At 38.2% G+C, this 16519-nt stretch overlaps 1 protein-coding gene across 5 annotated transcripts in view; it reads right to left on the bottom strand.

Annotated features, from left to right (window-relative positions):
- LOC106876444 (potassium voltage-gated channel protein Shaw) overlaps positions 1-16519 on the bottom strand; it is a 55748-nt gene that overhangs the window by 36422 nt on the left and 2807 nt on the right. The window contains exons 1-2 of one of the 5 annotated variants that reach the window (XM_014924997.3): positions 10272-10413; positions 1586-1757 (exon numbers count right to left, since the gene is read on the bottom strand). The exons of 2 other annotated variants lie outside the window; for them this stretch is intronic. The gene's annotated coding sequence lies outside the window, so the exon portion shown is untranslated. Of the gene's footprint in view, positions 1-1585; positions 1758-10271; positions 10438-16519 lie in introns of those variants that run through there. 2 more of the 5 variants (XM_014924993.3, XM_014924994.3) reach the window with 2 other exon arrangements.

Below are 16519 nucleotides of genomic sequence, written 5' to 3' on the forward strand. Positions count from 1 at the left end.
GATTGCACATTGTTTTAGCAATGACCTATTTTGCATACGAAGGTAGTACCTCAGAAGACATCTTAGGTGATCTTTCGGTCATTACCTAATATTCATAATCAGAGGTGACGATAGGCACGAAAACTAAATTGAAGATAACAAGTTCGGCTTCTTTTCTACTTTTGCCTTTTCTGAAGATCGAATGCTGGAGTTGGCGCATTAGCAATTCTAGCATCCAGTTCAGCCTCCAGTTTCCCATCACTCGTGAATATGGCTCGGAAATACTTAAAATCCACTTGCCTCTCTGATGTTCCACTAACATGCAGAGTGCACTGAGAAGACTTTCCTGAGAGGATTAATGTTTCAGTCATCGTAATACTAATTCTCATTCCTGCTTTGCAACACTCGTCAGCGTACCTATTGAGTGCATACTGAAGATTGCATAAGTAATACAATAGCACAGATATATATTTTGATCTTGATGCCTCGAATGTTCAGCACGTGTTTAGTAGTTATTTCCTGCTTTTGTTCTGAAAAAGCATAACCTTCGAAATGTGACGTAATGCAACAACCACGAAATTATCTACATTGGTGCCATTCTTATGTTTCGGGAAACTTACACTAACTTTTTGTTTGTATGCAAACTGTTCCTATACCAAGTTTTGTTGAAATATGTTGCACCAACAGTTCTAGTGCCTTGTGGAATATTTTGAGGACTGAAAACTCTTCCAAGAATTCACTCCTTAGTCCCTCTCCTCACATTTGAGTGCTTGGTTAAGTGATTTCCATTTAATGGTGTTGCTTAGCAGATATTTACCGAAGATATAATATAACGTTTCAAGACTGCCTGAAGTGATCTTAAACTGTTTCCTCTATATTTTTTTCCCTCTAGGAGAGAGTTTTCATTATCACTCTTTCAGTGGAAACTTACAGCTGATGCCAGGATTTTTCAGATTTTAATATCAAAGGAACAGAATTTCTCCATTGTCCAGCTAAGCAGCCGATGTCCTACAAAACATTGTGCACTATTATCTGGTAGTAAGAACTTAGCTCCAGTTGCCATATATTTTGAAAATTGGTTTATGGTCGCTCGATTATTTTTACAGCATCTTTGATAAATTTTCATCGATATCTAAGTATTAGTAATACTGTTTGAAAGGAAGAGAGGGGCTAGATTAACTATTTCTATTTATGTGTCTCTTTCGGAAAACTATGGACATATTGTCTGGCTACATTCTATCCTTGCATCAATGTATATACATATATATAACTCAATGATTGTATGACAATTTAATTTATTTTATACAAGGGTGGACTCTGCGTGTGAGTGTGTGCGTGCGTTCGTGTGTGTGTGTTTGTGTGTGTGTGTGTGTGTGTGTGTGTGTGTGTGTGTGCATCCGTGTGTGTGTGTGTATAAAAACAGAACGAACACACGTACACACTAATCTGCACTTATTCTTTCGAGTATCCATATGCACATACGTACACGCGCACATACATACATGCGCACACATATAGAAAGACACACAGAGAGAAAGGCAAATACACACACAGAGACCAGTACATACATGCATATAACAAAAGAAAATGTTCAAGCGTCTAACACCTTTCCCGAGACAGCCTTGTATAAATAAATTCTCTATTAAAATTAATTTCAACCCTCTTGGTAATGCGTCAACATTCGCTGTTGGTTTATCTCCCACCTCTGTGACTTTTCATAAGGTGACAGCCACCTTCAAGGTCTTGTCTAGGCTTGAACACGACATGTCAATACGAACCTGTGAATATATAATGAAGGGCAGAGTGAGAAGAGAATAACGGGTGTGTTGATAGTGAATATAGAGTGAAGAGGTGGAAATGATCTGTTAATGTTAAGTGGATATATATTACAGAAACAATGAGCAATTGCTAGAAGATTGTTGAGTGAAACCGAGCAATCCAGTTAATCTAGCAAGCGGGAATTCATCTCACTGAGGGGTGTCGGTGCACAATAATGCCTTCGAGAGTAAGGCTCCGAAACGGCGTGCACTCTTTCCCGATGACCCCATAAGCTTGCAAGCATGCGGTATGCGAAGCTTTCAACTTGTAGATCTTGCATCTGCAAGTTGTTTACAAAAAATTTAGGAACTTGTAGTAACTACTGACATACCGGAAAGACAAGTAGACACCTTGGAAAGACAAGAGGACTGAAAGTAGGAAAGACTATTAACGCTAGAAAAGATTGGCGGAGGCCACGGACTTACAATTCTCGCACTGTAATCTATTGTAACATCTACCAACGTGAATGATGGCCTCATGGTTGACAGTGGGAAGTCAAGAATCAGTCAAGTCCAATGGTCAAACGGAAATAAACTTGGAACTGAATATGGCTATTCTTTCGAACACCAAACAAACTGCAAAGAACTATGGATGCCAGCTGTGTGCGTAGGACCTTTGCTACCGAGAAAGGCTGAAAGCTACATCAGAGAAAGACTTGTTGGAGGAGGGCAGAGCAGTCATCTGATTGTAAAACACGTGGCAAATCATCCCTGGATGCATACCACTGCGGATCGGCAAATGCTACAGTAAAGACTACTTCCCAACAGAAAACAACAGGTTATGAGACTGTTGCATCAGACAGTGCTCACAAAAAAACCGAAGGTTCTGAGGCTTGCTGCTAATGAAAAAGTAAAATATAAAGAATTTGGAAGCAAAGTATGCAAAGGTTTATATAAAATGACAGGATCCACAGTAGAGAAACTGAGAAAGCTAACAAGCTCAATACACAATTTGTGAATTGAACTCTTTAGAGTAAAAAATATGGAACCCAATTGGCAAAAAGAAATAATGGACCAGACTGGAGGAACAGGAAAATGAAACAAGTGAGAAGCGATGGCAATGTGCGGAGGAAGACGAAAAACCTAACCTCGCGCTGCTGTGCGAAGATTAAAACAAATGCCGCTTTTTTGCAACGAAATATCCGCTGATATGAGCGAAGAAAAGAAAGCAAAGGGACTCGTGAACAGTTTCTTAAGAATCTGTACAGGATACGGAGAAGATGTTCACTAACCCAAAGAGTGGCCCTTTATCGTGCACAAAAGGAGAACTGGATACTTATATCAAAGAAACCTACAGCAATCCAAATCGTAGTCAGCCACTACCATCTATAAATTAACTTAAGCATCTCTTAGAACTTGGTGTCGAATTTCAAATTGGAGACATCAAAGAGAAAGAAGTGAATGAGTTTTTGAGAAAAGTCAAAGCAAATTGTATCCCAGAAGGTGAAGGCATCTCATATAAGATATATAAGTACTGCAATCATCAACGAAAGAAGCTTTTTGTCTTGCTCCAACAGCTTTGGCACAAGAAGGCTCAAGTGGAGGATTGGTGTAAGGTAGAAGGCGTATACTTGTCAAAGGAAGTCAATGCAGAGACTATAAAACAGTTTAGACTGATATCCTTATTGAATGGCAAGATTTCTATGGGCATCGCCTCAACAAGAACAGTGGAATACCTACAAAGTAATGGATATGTGGATGAATCTGTTAAAAAGGCTGGAATCCCTGAATGCGTTGAGCATTCTTTTTGATTTGAAAAGCGATCCAGGATGCCAAACAGAATAAGTTTGACTGTGATATGGTTTGATCTAGCTAATGCATATGGTTCGGTGCTCACTAATTGGTGATGAGTGCCATGGACCACTTCCATATTCCGAAGAATGTGACAAAATTAATAACGATATGACAGTTTCGAGATGAGATTTTACATCTGGTAACTTGGCAACAGACTGGCACCGCCTGGAGATTGACATTGCTGCTGGCTGCACAATATTCACGTGGCTGTTCCTAGTTATGGAGATGATTTTGAAAACGACAGACTTTTCGGAACAAACGGCCCATATACAATCACCTAAGAAGGCCTCCATGGATGAACTGACACTTCTGTCGATAGTCACGCAGATCATATAGATGCCCTCTCAAGGCTAGATGAGCTGATAAAGTGATCAAGTACACGATTCAGGACAAAAATGTCGAGTAGTCTGACATTTATTAGAGAAGTGCAGAAAGAAGTAAAATTTAAAATTGCAGGCGAAAGCATTCCAACAGTCAAAGAAGCATCTGTTAAGAGCTTGGGATGTGTATACGCTGGAGCATTGTCAGATAAGAGTCGCAAGATGCAGATTATGAAACAAGCCGAGGATGGACTAACAGAAATTGGTGGTTCAAAGCTATCAGGGAAGTCTGCAGCTCGGCTTACATCTGTGCCTGAACAAAAGTGCCATGTGTTCATTAGAAAGTGGCTAGGGTTACCTCGGATATTAAACAGTTCAGCTCTTTATCGTAAAAAAAGGTTTGTTACAATAACTGCTGGCGCTAACCGTCGAAATTTATATATATATATATATATATATATATATATATATATATATATAGGGAAGGTACGAACAATGATGATGCTAAGGGAGTCAAAGAACATAGAAAATCAGGCATAATCCACCAGATGTAAAAAAAAAAATTTTTTAAACAGCCAGGAAGTAGAAAGAAAAAGCAGAAACTGATGACATCCTGTCTTCATTTGCACACTGAGATATACTAGGTGACACGCAAATTGATCGGTTCAGGCTGTTTCCAAGTATGATGCAGAGAGAACGCAGAATTGTTGTTAGTACCAGCGTCAAAGCAAGGGAAACAGAGAGAGAAGAGTTTCGTTTGACTCAATGCTTTCAACAAGGACAGATGAGAAAATAGGAGGAACACGTTGTTGAGAGAAAAATAAGTTGGAATGAAATAGGGAAGAGGAGTATATCACGTCTGAGTTTTCTGATTCATTCATCCTACGATGCCTTGCCATCGCCTACAAACCTAGTAAGATGGAACGTATCAGAAAATGATATATGCAGATGCGGAAAAGTCGGAACACTGGACAGATATACATGGAGACACAACCTGGTCCTAAATATCCTCTCCAATGCAACAAAAACCAAATTGCTCTCATTGACAGTTGCAAAAAAAAAAAACAAAAAAAAAAAACACACAAAGGAAACCAACCAGAGATTTCATTACCTTCGTGCATCCATAACAGCTAATCCGTTTGCAGAAGAAACTTCCTGTAAACGATGAAAAGTGGAACGGCTATTCAGAGATGATTGCAGGGTGCCACGGATTCTTTCTCATTCCAGTTACGAAGGAACCAGATTTTATCATATGGTGTGAGTAAAAGAAAGTGGTAAAACTAGTCGAGTTAACGGTTCCTTATGAAGATAAGATTAATGACCTGTAGGGACACCGTATTTCGTTATGCAAACATATCCAACACAGTATATGTGTTCAACTGTGTTAGCAGTGCTATTACGTCACATGAACACCGCTTGGACTCGAAAGAGCGATCGTTATAAACATTTCCTCGAGGAATGTGAAAACGTAGGCTGAACCGCAGAGCATTCTCTAATCGATGTTGGATGTAGAGGATTCATTACGACCTAACTCTTCGTCAAGCAGATACCATCATAAGTGATATCCTGGCTACAGTGGAGAAGGTAGGCCACTGGATTTGATTAAAAACAGACGATGAGCAATGGCTAGAATATTGAATGAAGCCAGTAACCAGTGACGGGGGCCGGAGCGCAATAATTCCCTCGAGAGGAAGGCCCCAAAACAGCGCTCATTTTTTTCTGATGACACCATAAGCTTGCTAGCATTCGGTATGCGGCGCTTGCAAGTGGTAGCACTTGCATCTGCATGTTGTTTACAATACATACATACATATATCTATCTATATATATATATATATATATATATATATATATAGAGAGAGAGAGAGAGAGAGAGAGAGAGAGAGAGAGAGAGGAGAGAGAGAGAGAGGAGAGAGAGAGAGGAGAGGGAGAGAGAGAGAGCAATAGATAGATACGTATGAATGTGTGTCGGTATGTAGTTAGGTAGGTCGGTACCTAGGTAGGTAGGCATGTATGTATGTGTGTGTATGTATGTGTGTGTATGTATGTGCGTGTGTGAGAGTTGTGTGTGCGCGCGCGTTATCGCTACTTTAGAAGAAAAAGATGTACAAAGTATATATCGTCTCTATAAACTAATATTTTATTGTTTTTATGTAAGGGATTTATTATTCCTTGTCATTCTTTACTTATTTGATTCGAGACTGAGGATTGAAACCCATCTTAAAATTTTCAGCAACTTAAAGCCTTTTGATTTCTCATTCCTTCACTGACTCCATTTATTATTATTTATTATTTTTATTACTATATTAAAAACCAACAACAGAAAGCAACTTTGTCTTTTCTAAGCCAGCTATTCAAGAAATTATTAAGTAAATAACTATTTTATCACTTTATCAACCGATGAAGAGAACTAAAGATGTTTCTGCTTTTAGAAAATAAAAACTGGAGATAGTTTCCAAACCCGAATCATCATCAAATATAAGTGATTTTTCAACTTTAAAAAATTTACCAGCTTCATGCGATAAACAGCGTGGCAAAGAAACTTTCCGATTGTCAGTTTAAACGATTTTGACCAACGACCACCAAACAATTTTAACGATGACTTCTGGATTTTACTGGTTCGTCGATATTTGTCCGTGGTTGAACATCTAAATTTTGATTTCGGTTGAATGATGTCTCAAGGCGCATCAACTATAATACAAACTAGAAAACTTACAAGCGAAAAGATTTTTAAATTCTACCGTTTGGTAGATTTCGGGGAGTTTTGAGATAGTAGATGACCTTTATAAGGAATGATCTTATAAGGTGGATGATCTTCATAATGAAGCTCCTTATTGCTTTTGTTGCAGACTGTTTCTGAGCAGAAGTCACTGAAATTTCATTTCTAGGGATGGATTCAACAAGTGGAAATTGAGTCCTAATCCAACATACGGAAACCAAGTCTTTGAATGTCCGTGCATAAATCTAGTAGAACTGATGCTTGGACTTACGATGGAAAGATTTGGTAATTAGGTTTGTTTGTGGAGCAACAATTGATAAACAAAAACGGAAACTGTTGGAAACGAAATGAAGATAGCCTCTTTTGGCATCATTAGATTCTTAAGCAGAATTCATCTTTACGATATCATAAAGAAGGAATTTATTATGAAATTGATGCTGAACCTAAAGCATTAGAAAATAGAAGTTAGTTTATTCACAATTGTTGTTAATGTTGCCAGTTGTGACGAGGGTTTTATGGATTAAGACTGACAACGAGTTACTTAAGATTGACTATGAACCTTCAGATTGAGATATTTTTCTTTACTTTCAAGAACAACAATTGAGAGGCGAAATAAGCAATGTTATGGAAGATTTTGTTACAGTATTACAATATTGTGTTACAGTGTTACAATATTTGGGACCTAATTCCCATGACAATACTTTTGAATAAAACTGAAAAATTTCTGAGGAGACTTACTTCCACCTCTCTTGTTTCGTCTTGCGCAGCAGATACAAAAAAAAAAAACAAAAAAAACGCAGTCGTCTTTTTCTCTCAGCAAGGATTTCCTCTTCAATATCATCACGATCGTGATCTACAGGACGTTCATTTTCGTCATTCGACGAGATAAGAAAGATATATTTCACAAATAACTTTTTACTGAATGGGAACACACACACACACACACACACACACACACACACACACACACACACACACACACGCACACACACACACACACACACAACCACGCTCTATCTCTTTCTTTCCTTCTCCCCCCTCTCTTGCTTTCTCCCCCCTCCTCTCTCTTAATGGGACGGAAACTTATCTCCAAGATATGACGAAAGAGAACGGTTATGAAAAAGGGAGGATAATAGCTGTTATGTTACAACAATTTCTGAAGGTTTTGAAATAATTGCCTTTACATTAATACTTCTACAACGGTTTGAGATAGACTATGTAGTCACCCGGCCTGTTACAAACAAATCTATCTCTTTAAAGAAAGCAAAGGACATATTAGATAAAGTGGTCGCAGCGAGAACATCTTTGATCATCAGCTCTGATTCAAGGTTGAGCTAGGGTTAAACAGCAAATTTGCTCGACGAGCCAGTGAGAAAATATCTTTCTGTTAGAAATAGCAGTCAATTTTACGTCGAATCAAATTCTACCGTCTTAAAAAAAAGATAGAGAAAGACGTGTTGGATAATCTAGTCATAGATATACGATGCCTAAAAAAATATAAACGGAGTGGCCAAGGTTGGTCATAGTCTTACCGTGTGAAGCCTGATCTAGAGGAGGGTGGTTAAACTACACTTAAATTTGATCCCAGTTAAACAGAGTGTGTTATGAGAAGTGACTCTGCAAATTGAAACACATTACCAACATGTATCCCCATGGTACACCAGTATTCTCTTTATCCTTTTCCTTTCTTTTTCCATCCGAAATCCATCCATAAGATATTGGTAGCGGTGACAATCTGTAGACACATCTTGAGCAATACCATCAACTGTCATCGTACACTGAAAGCTAAAAGAGATATCCCAATACTTCTTTTGCAATGGTAAGTCCTCAATTTCATGATGTTCGTCTGCCAAGGGCAACAGTATGTCTCCTTCAATAACTAATGTGCCTTCTTGCAGTCACAGAACTAAGGTAGCGGCTAAGGCAGTGGTTCTTGTCTACTGTACTTTCTTTCAGGAACAGGATTCGATTCAATGAAGAAGCCTTGGCGTGGTCGCCCAACCTGCTAGATATAGCGGCCAAATCACTATGACTTCGCCGGCTACGATGGCGAGGGTTCCAGTTTATCCGATCAATTCGTGAAATTAACATGCAAGTGGCTGAGCACTCCACAGACACGCGTACCTTTAACGTAGTTCTCGGGGAGATTGAACGTAACGTGCCACAGAATGTGACAAGGCCGGTCCTTTGAAATACAGGTACAACTCATTTTTGCCAATGTTTGCTCAGTAGACTGAGGCAACGTGAAATAAAGTCGAACTCTCGACCTTAAACCATGAGCCGATTACCCTAACCACTAAGCCACGCGCCTTCGACCTTCAAATACCGTCTTATTTAAGGTTAAGACACATTAGATATATCGCTAAAAAACCTGTAGTGCTTTCAGCATGGGTCCTCTCGATGAGAGTTGATATGGGACTAAAACAATAGCAGCAGCAATTACAACATCAAGGAGGACCAATCGGATATATTTTCACTGTTGCTCAGCCGTACATTCTCTGATAACATTTACATATCTCTAATGTAATGTAAATCTATTTGCAAGATATGCTACCAGACTTATATAAGAACTCTGCTGCATCTGACATATTGTCTAACGGGTTAACCAGAGTGACCCTGTACGGTTACTTCAGCTGCTATCTTTAGCAGCTAAATCTTACTCAAAGAGCTGCTAAATCTTACACAAAGAAGATCACATTGTAAATATTTGCTCTGTGTGACTCTGTGTGACTCTGTGTGTGTGTGTTGATAGGTCATGAATAATAAAGCTTTTGATCACATGCTGTTCGATTTGGGACTAATTTACGACTAAAAGTGTTGTTTGTGATGATGATTATGGCGGCGGCGGCGGTGGTGGCGGCGGTGGTGGTGGTAATGGTTTCGATATACGAGGAGGTGGGGTTGGAAATATTAAAAGACAAATGTTAATAATGGCAAAAGTCACAAGTATTCACCAAAATCTGTTGTGGAAAATATGTCATCTAAATGAATGATAATAGAAAAGTTATGACATTACATTTGTTTCAATTCTAAAACTAAAAGTATTGCGACGAATAATTGTTAACATATACAAACATACATACATACATACATACATACATACATACATACATACACACACACACACACACACACACACACACACACACACATACACACACACATATATATATATATATGTATATGTATGTATGTATAATATATATGTGTATATAATATATACATAATATATATGTAAAGATATTTGTATGTAAATATATATATATATGCACATATATATACATAGATATAGATATAGATATATACACATATATATGTACGTACATATGTATGTATATATATGTGTGTGTGTGTGTGTGTGTGTGTGTGTGTGTGTGTATGTGTGTGTGTGTGTGAATATATACATGTATGTATATATGTGTATATTTTTACATAAATATATTATATATTACATAATATACATATATATATATATAATGCACACACACACACACACACACACACACACACACACACACACATATATATATATATATATATATATATATATATATATATATATATATATATATATATATATATATATTATATACTGACATAGACGTACGCGTGATTTAAAAAGTAATATGACAATACTGTTACCGTTAGGCTCGGCTGTTCCACTGCAGAAATTAAAATGAAACGTCCTCTGCTGTCAAAAACAGTTACTAAAACTTCACAGATCTTTTTTTTTTTTCTATCTTATTTCTTTATTTCTGAACAACAGTGCAAAAAACTAGCCAATGAATGGGAACCAACACCCAACCGAAAAACATGATTGTGATATTGAAAGCTGTTATTAAATTGTCAGTTAGTCGGAAAGCAAGTACAATCATTGGCTAAGGAAATTAATTAGAGCCATGGTAGGAGGACTATATTCTACCGAAATATTGGAATACAGGCAGATGTGACCTTTGTGAGAGAAAGGCTAAAAGATGAACTAATATTCCAATTATCAAGGAAAATTTTTCTGTGAAATAACTGAAGATGATATTTTGTATAATGACTGATGATATTTGATTTTGCTTTAATAATTTAGTGATTTAATATAATCTGATGTTAAATTTTAACAGGCATTTTATATTTGACCACCTTCTAACATTTCCAGCTATCAAAATCATTAACCGAATAAACATGAACAAAAGAAAATGTTACGCAGAACTTAATTTAACTTGGCTGAATATATTTAATACAGCAAACGTCACTAATCTAATGAGATATGATTATGTGTTTAGGTAAAAGAAACATTTGCTTAATTGATTAAATCATTTCAGTGAGTAATGGAGACAACAGAAGATGTTTAGGTTTTATTAAACATCCTCAGAGAGGTATAAACATGCTGAAGCAGTGACAAGAGAGAATCGCTAGCAACGATTACAGTATTGTATTCATTGTCTCGTTTCCCGTCAACGGCAGAATACGTACTAACATGTGATGAGTTTCCTTCATAGTGTGAATCAATGTTATCGGACACACCTCATGTTAATTCCATCACCCATACTCTTCCGTGCTAATGTAGGGTATGTTGGAGGAGGGTATTAATTTTGGAGATTTTCTTCTAGATTGATTGCTAAAATTGATGTGTAAATGAGGAAAGAATGGTGAAATCGTTATTGTGGGATCTGGTAGTGAGGTTAGACAAAATATAACTAGCAAGAGGAGCCCGGTACATTTAAAACTGCTTAAGCTGAAGTTGCACGAGACCAGCCAGTTCCGAAGAGAAGAGGATATTGTAGACAAAATGGAGACAGGTCAGCATGTCTTTAGGTAGAGTAGCAACACCGTCCATGATGTGAAGAGAGCAAACCATTGAACTTGAAAGGAGTTAGTTGTTATTAAGGACTGAGATATTACCTGGTCTTTGAGGTTAGTCTTTGGGAAACTGCGTTAGATATGTTGAGAATGTCAGGTCCTTAAAAGAGATCCTCGCTGATGATGAGGTCTAGCTTTTGTAGCGACCCTGAACATTTTCGTTTCGTGTTGTTCATGTTCTGGGATACGGTATATTGTTTCTTGACATGTGTAGTGAATTTGTCTTTGTCGTTTTGACAGAAAGAAGAATGACATGACTCTACAGAAGAATGTTTCCGTGGTTTCTATTCAGTGCAGATATAGTGTAGGATACCTCAGTAGCATGTGGATGACGGTTGTGAGGGGAAGGCTAAGGAGGTATGAACGGTAGAAGTAGTTGTTGGAGGTGATGGTAAGTAGATTGTTGATGTATAAGAGGAAAAGTATGGCGGGAGGCAAAATTGATACAGTATGGATCAGAGAGAGATCAGTTACTATACATCGTGATGGGCGATCATACCACAGCCTCCTATCCAAGACGTGAGAGATATATGAAACCCAATGGGAAACATTTTAGTTAGGAGATTCACATGCAGACACCGTCGAATACCTTACTGAGTTCAACAACACTATTTTCATAAAATTCCTTAGGAGTAGGGATCACTGGTGAATGACATAGGAAAACAGGTATCAGCAAATCTGGCTTTGGTTGAGCCGTGCTCAGATGTTGGAAGTGCGAGTTGTAAGTGAATAATTGGCGGGATAGGAGTTGCTCCGCTTGAGAATGGGACTCACTACAGAGAGTTTTGATGATCCGGGTATATACACAGAAAGCGAGAGAGAGAGAGAGGAAGGGAGTGAGAGGGGAGGGGGAAGAGGCAGACAGAGAAATTAAAGATTTTAAAAACTCGGTAAGTATAGAGGTTAGCTCAGGGTTGCGTTGTTTGAGGGTAATTGAGGGTACAATGTCAATACCCTTGCTCTTGTTAGTTTGAAGAGACCGAAAGTGCTTTCGTATTTGGTATATGTGTATATAATGGTAAGCTCGGTGGAGGGAAAATGGATAATTTGGGTAGAAATTTACCCTTTATGTGAAATGTCGAGCTAAACGGGACCTGGACAGCATAAACAAATTCTCCTCTAAATTAGAGAAATGGAGGGAAGGAAATTACCATGAAGTTTGGAGAAATTCTTAAGGCAAAGGATGTTGAGATAAGTTTTTGCAGAAAGTGCTGAACAAGAGAACTCCCAGTTTGCAGTGGTGAGTGGTTTTCTTCAAGTGTTGTGAAACATAAGCAAGAAGATGGTTTCGGCCACTTGCTTAGCTGTTTCTGATGGATCAGAGGATCCGGAAGAAGAGGGGTTTTGCGTATTATGTGGATGCGTGGTGAGTAGTTGAGATAAGGTAGTGGTCGGATGAGCTGATAGATGCAAAGACATGATGGTTTGGTCGAGACTGGATTTGGAGATGAGAAATCGATCAACGGTGTTTAAAGTGTATGCGTGATTGTCAAGGATGTGTGTCTGGTATGAAATGAATTGTTGCTGATTGCAAAAGATTCAGTTTCTGTACTGGCTACATTACTGTCATATGAGTGCGAGAGCTGATAAGAAGTGTGAACTAACTGAGTACGATAACTTCAGATCTAGCGAGTGAGATATATATATATATCTTAGATGCAGGAAAAAAAACATGGTTGAAAACTTGGTGATCGGAAATGTTCTGAGAGTGATAGAGGAAGCAGATGGATTTAGGGGAGTTAAGAAGAAGACTTTGAGCTAGAATAACTGGAAGACCGTTTTACTGACATCCAACTGTATCAATTGTGAGATCACAGCTAATGAGTTGACCATTGTGGATATTCTTTTTCGTCAAACAATCGCAACTATGATACGTTCCACCACGTCACACCGGAAATCTCTATCTCCCATTAATTTCATGTAATTTGTCGGGTATCAGCATCAATGTTATTAATAAGCTATAGAAAACTCCAGAAGATAATATCTGATAAGGCCTGGTATTCAGCACGACATCAATGGCCAGTTCAGCCTGTCCTGCATTGAGCAACAATAGTAGAGATGGGTGGAATGTGTTCATAAACCATTTGATACGCTATCATCTGTTGGATCTTTTCTAGCAATGTTCAGCTGAAATTGGGTGATAAATGTATCAAGATAATCACATGATGAAAATATAGCCGAGTTAGAAGTTAGCTTTGCAAATTACAAGGTTCCGTGTTCGATGCTACTTGGGATGGGTGAGGGTGGGATCTTATATGATAGACTGGGATTTACCAAATTCTTGTGACTGAAATTTGGTTAAAGGAAACTGTGCTTTATATGTGTGTACGTATAACGATATGTGTGTATGTATAACGATATGTGTGTGTGTGTGTGTGTGTGTGTGTGTGTGTGTGTGTGTGTATAGGTGGAAACTGAAAGAAGCCCATCGTATATAAGTATGGTACGTATGTATGTATATATGTGTGTGTATGTATGTATGTATGTATGTATGTATGTATGTATGTATGCATTGTGTGGAGGTGTCCGTTCCACCACTGCTTGACAAACGGTATTGGTTTGATTATGCTCCCGTTAAATAGCATTTTCTAAAAAAAAAACCGATAGAATAAGTACCAGACTTTAAAAATAAGTACATACTATCATCGTTTCGTTCGATTAAAACCATTCGAGGCAGTGCTCCAGCAAGGCCGCAGTCCAATGACTGAAACAGGTAAAAGGTAAAAGATATATATATATATATATATATATATATATAATTTAAGTATGAATGTATCTGTGCGTGTGTGTCTTTTTATTCTTACTTCAGTCGTTGAACTGCAGCCATGCTGGAGCACTGCTTTGACAGATTTAGTCGAATAAATCGATCTCAATACATTTTCAACCGCGAGATTACAGGAATGTAAACAAATCAACACGGGTTGTCAAACGGTGCCGGGTACAAATACACACACACACACACACACACACACACACACACACACACACACACATACACGCGCGCGCTCACAGAGTTTACTTATCCATTAAAGTAATATCAACAAGAAAACTATTTCATCTAAATCTTTAACTTGTTTCAGTCATTAGACTGCGGCCATGCTGGGGCACCGCCTTGAAGAATTTTTAGTCAAACGAATCGACCCCCAGTACTTCTTTTCTTTTCTTTTTTTTTTCTACAAGCATGGTATTTATTCTATCGGTCACTTTTGCCGAACCGCTAAGTTACGGAGACATAAACACACCAACACCATTGTTAAGTGGTAGATAGATAGATAGATAGATAGATAGATGGATAGATAGATAGATGGATGGATGATGGCGGTATCGGAGCGTCGATTAAGATAGCTTGTAGTCTTTGGTTACGACCTTTTATATTATAGTTACATCTCTGCATCTATTTATGCCTAAATCTACTTCACCGTCACTCATACCGAAATCGATAAAATTATGCCCCTGACACAGTACTGAGTCAACTAAAAGCCTTGAATACGAAAATGTAGCATGGTCGCAATCCAATGAATGTAGCTCTAAATTTGTTAAAGGATATAGAGTTTATAGCTGTTGTTTATCAGATACAGTTTCAAGCTATTGACTAAATGAACACATGTAGTTATTGAATATATAGATACAGTATGAGCATTGGTGTAGATCGATGCATCTGGTACTTATTGATTTGACAGATACATCTGACAGTTATTGACTTGATCGAGACAGCTAGTAGCTATTGACTGGATCGATACAGCTAACAGCCATTGACTATATCGATACAGTTGGTAGTAATTGACTAGATCAGTTGACTCGAGAGACACTGGTTGGAGGCATTGACCAGATCAACACAGATGGTAGTTATTGGCTACATTGCTACAACTGGTAGCTATTGATAGGATCGATACATCTAGTAATTGTTGATAGGATCGATACAGCTGATATCTATTGACTAGATCAATACATCTGGTAACTATTAGCAAGATCGATACAGCTTGTGTCAGTTGACTAGAGGGAAACAAGTTGGAGCTACAGCTGGTTGTTATTGACTAGATCAGATGGTATCTGTTGACTAAATCGATACAAGCGGTATCAGTTGACTGAATCAATACAATGTGGAGCTATTGACGAGGTAGATGCAGTTGCAGCTATTGACTAGATCTGTGATAAATAGCAGAGAGGCTAATGGGACTGTGTTTTATGATTGGCACAGCTGTAATATATAGTGGTATGATTCCTGGAACTGAAATATATAAAGGATGTCGCTGGTGGAACTGTAGTGCATAGCTGTGCAGCTTCTAGAACTGTGGTCATCAAGTCGTGAGATTGATGGAACTCTAACATATTTTTGAGTATTGAGCACTCAGATATTTTTCGCGTAAATATCAATATTAAACATACTTTTATATCTACATTTATATCTATCTATCTATAGGCGCAGGAGTGGCTTTGTGGTAAGTAGCTTGCTTACCGACCATATAGTTTCGAGTTCAGTCCCACTGCGTGACACCTTGGACCAAAGCCTTGTGAGTAGATTTGAAAGACGGAAACTGAAAGAAACCCGTCGTATGTGTGTGTGTGTGTGTGTGTGTGTGTGTGTGTGTGTGTGTGCGTGCGTGTGTGTGTGTGTTTGTGTGTCTGTTTGTCCCCCGAAATCGCTTGACAACTGATGCTGGTGTATTTACGGCCCCTATTCTTATATACACACACATATATATATAAGAATAGGCGGTAGCGTGGCTGTGTGGTAAGAAGCTTGCTTCCCAACTACATCGTTCCAGGTTCAGTTCCAGTGCGTGTTACCTTCGGTGTGTGTCATTTATTATAACCCGGGCCAACCGAAGCCTTGTGAATAGGTTTAGTTGACGGAAACTGAAAGGAGCATGTCGTATGAGTATGTGTGGTGGGGGTGGGGGAATACTGTGTCTGTGTTTGTGTTTGTTCCCTACCACAGCTTGACAACCGGTATTAAGTTGCAACCGTAACTTAGCGGTTCAGCAAAAGATAACGATTGAATAAGTATAGATAGATAGATAGATAGATAGATAGATATA

Source organism: Octopus bimaculoides, chromosome 18 (genome assembly GCF_046866305.1).
Source record: "Octopus bimaculoides isolate indiv1 chromosome 18, ASM4686630v1, whole genome shotgun sequence".
Lineage (NCBI taxonomy): Eukaryota > Metazoa > Mollusca > Cephalopoda > Octopoda > Octopodidae > Octopus > Octopus bimaculoides.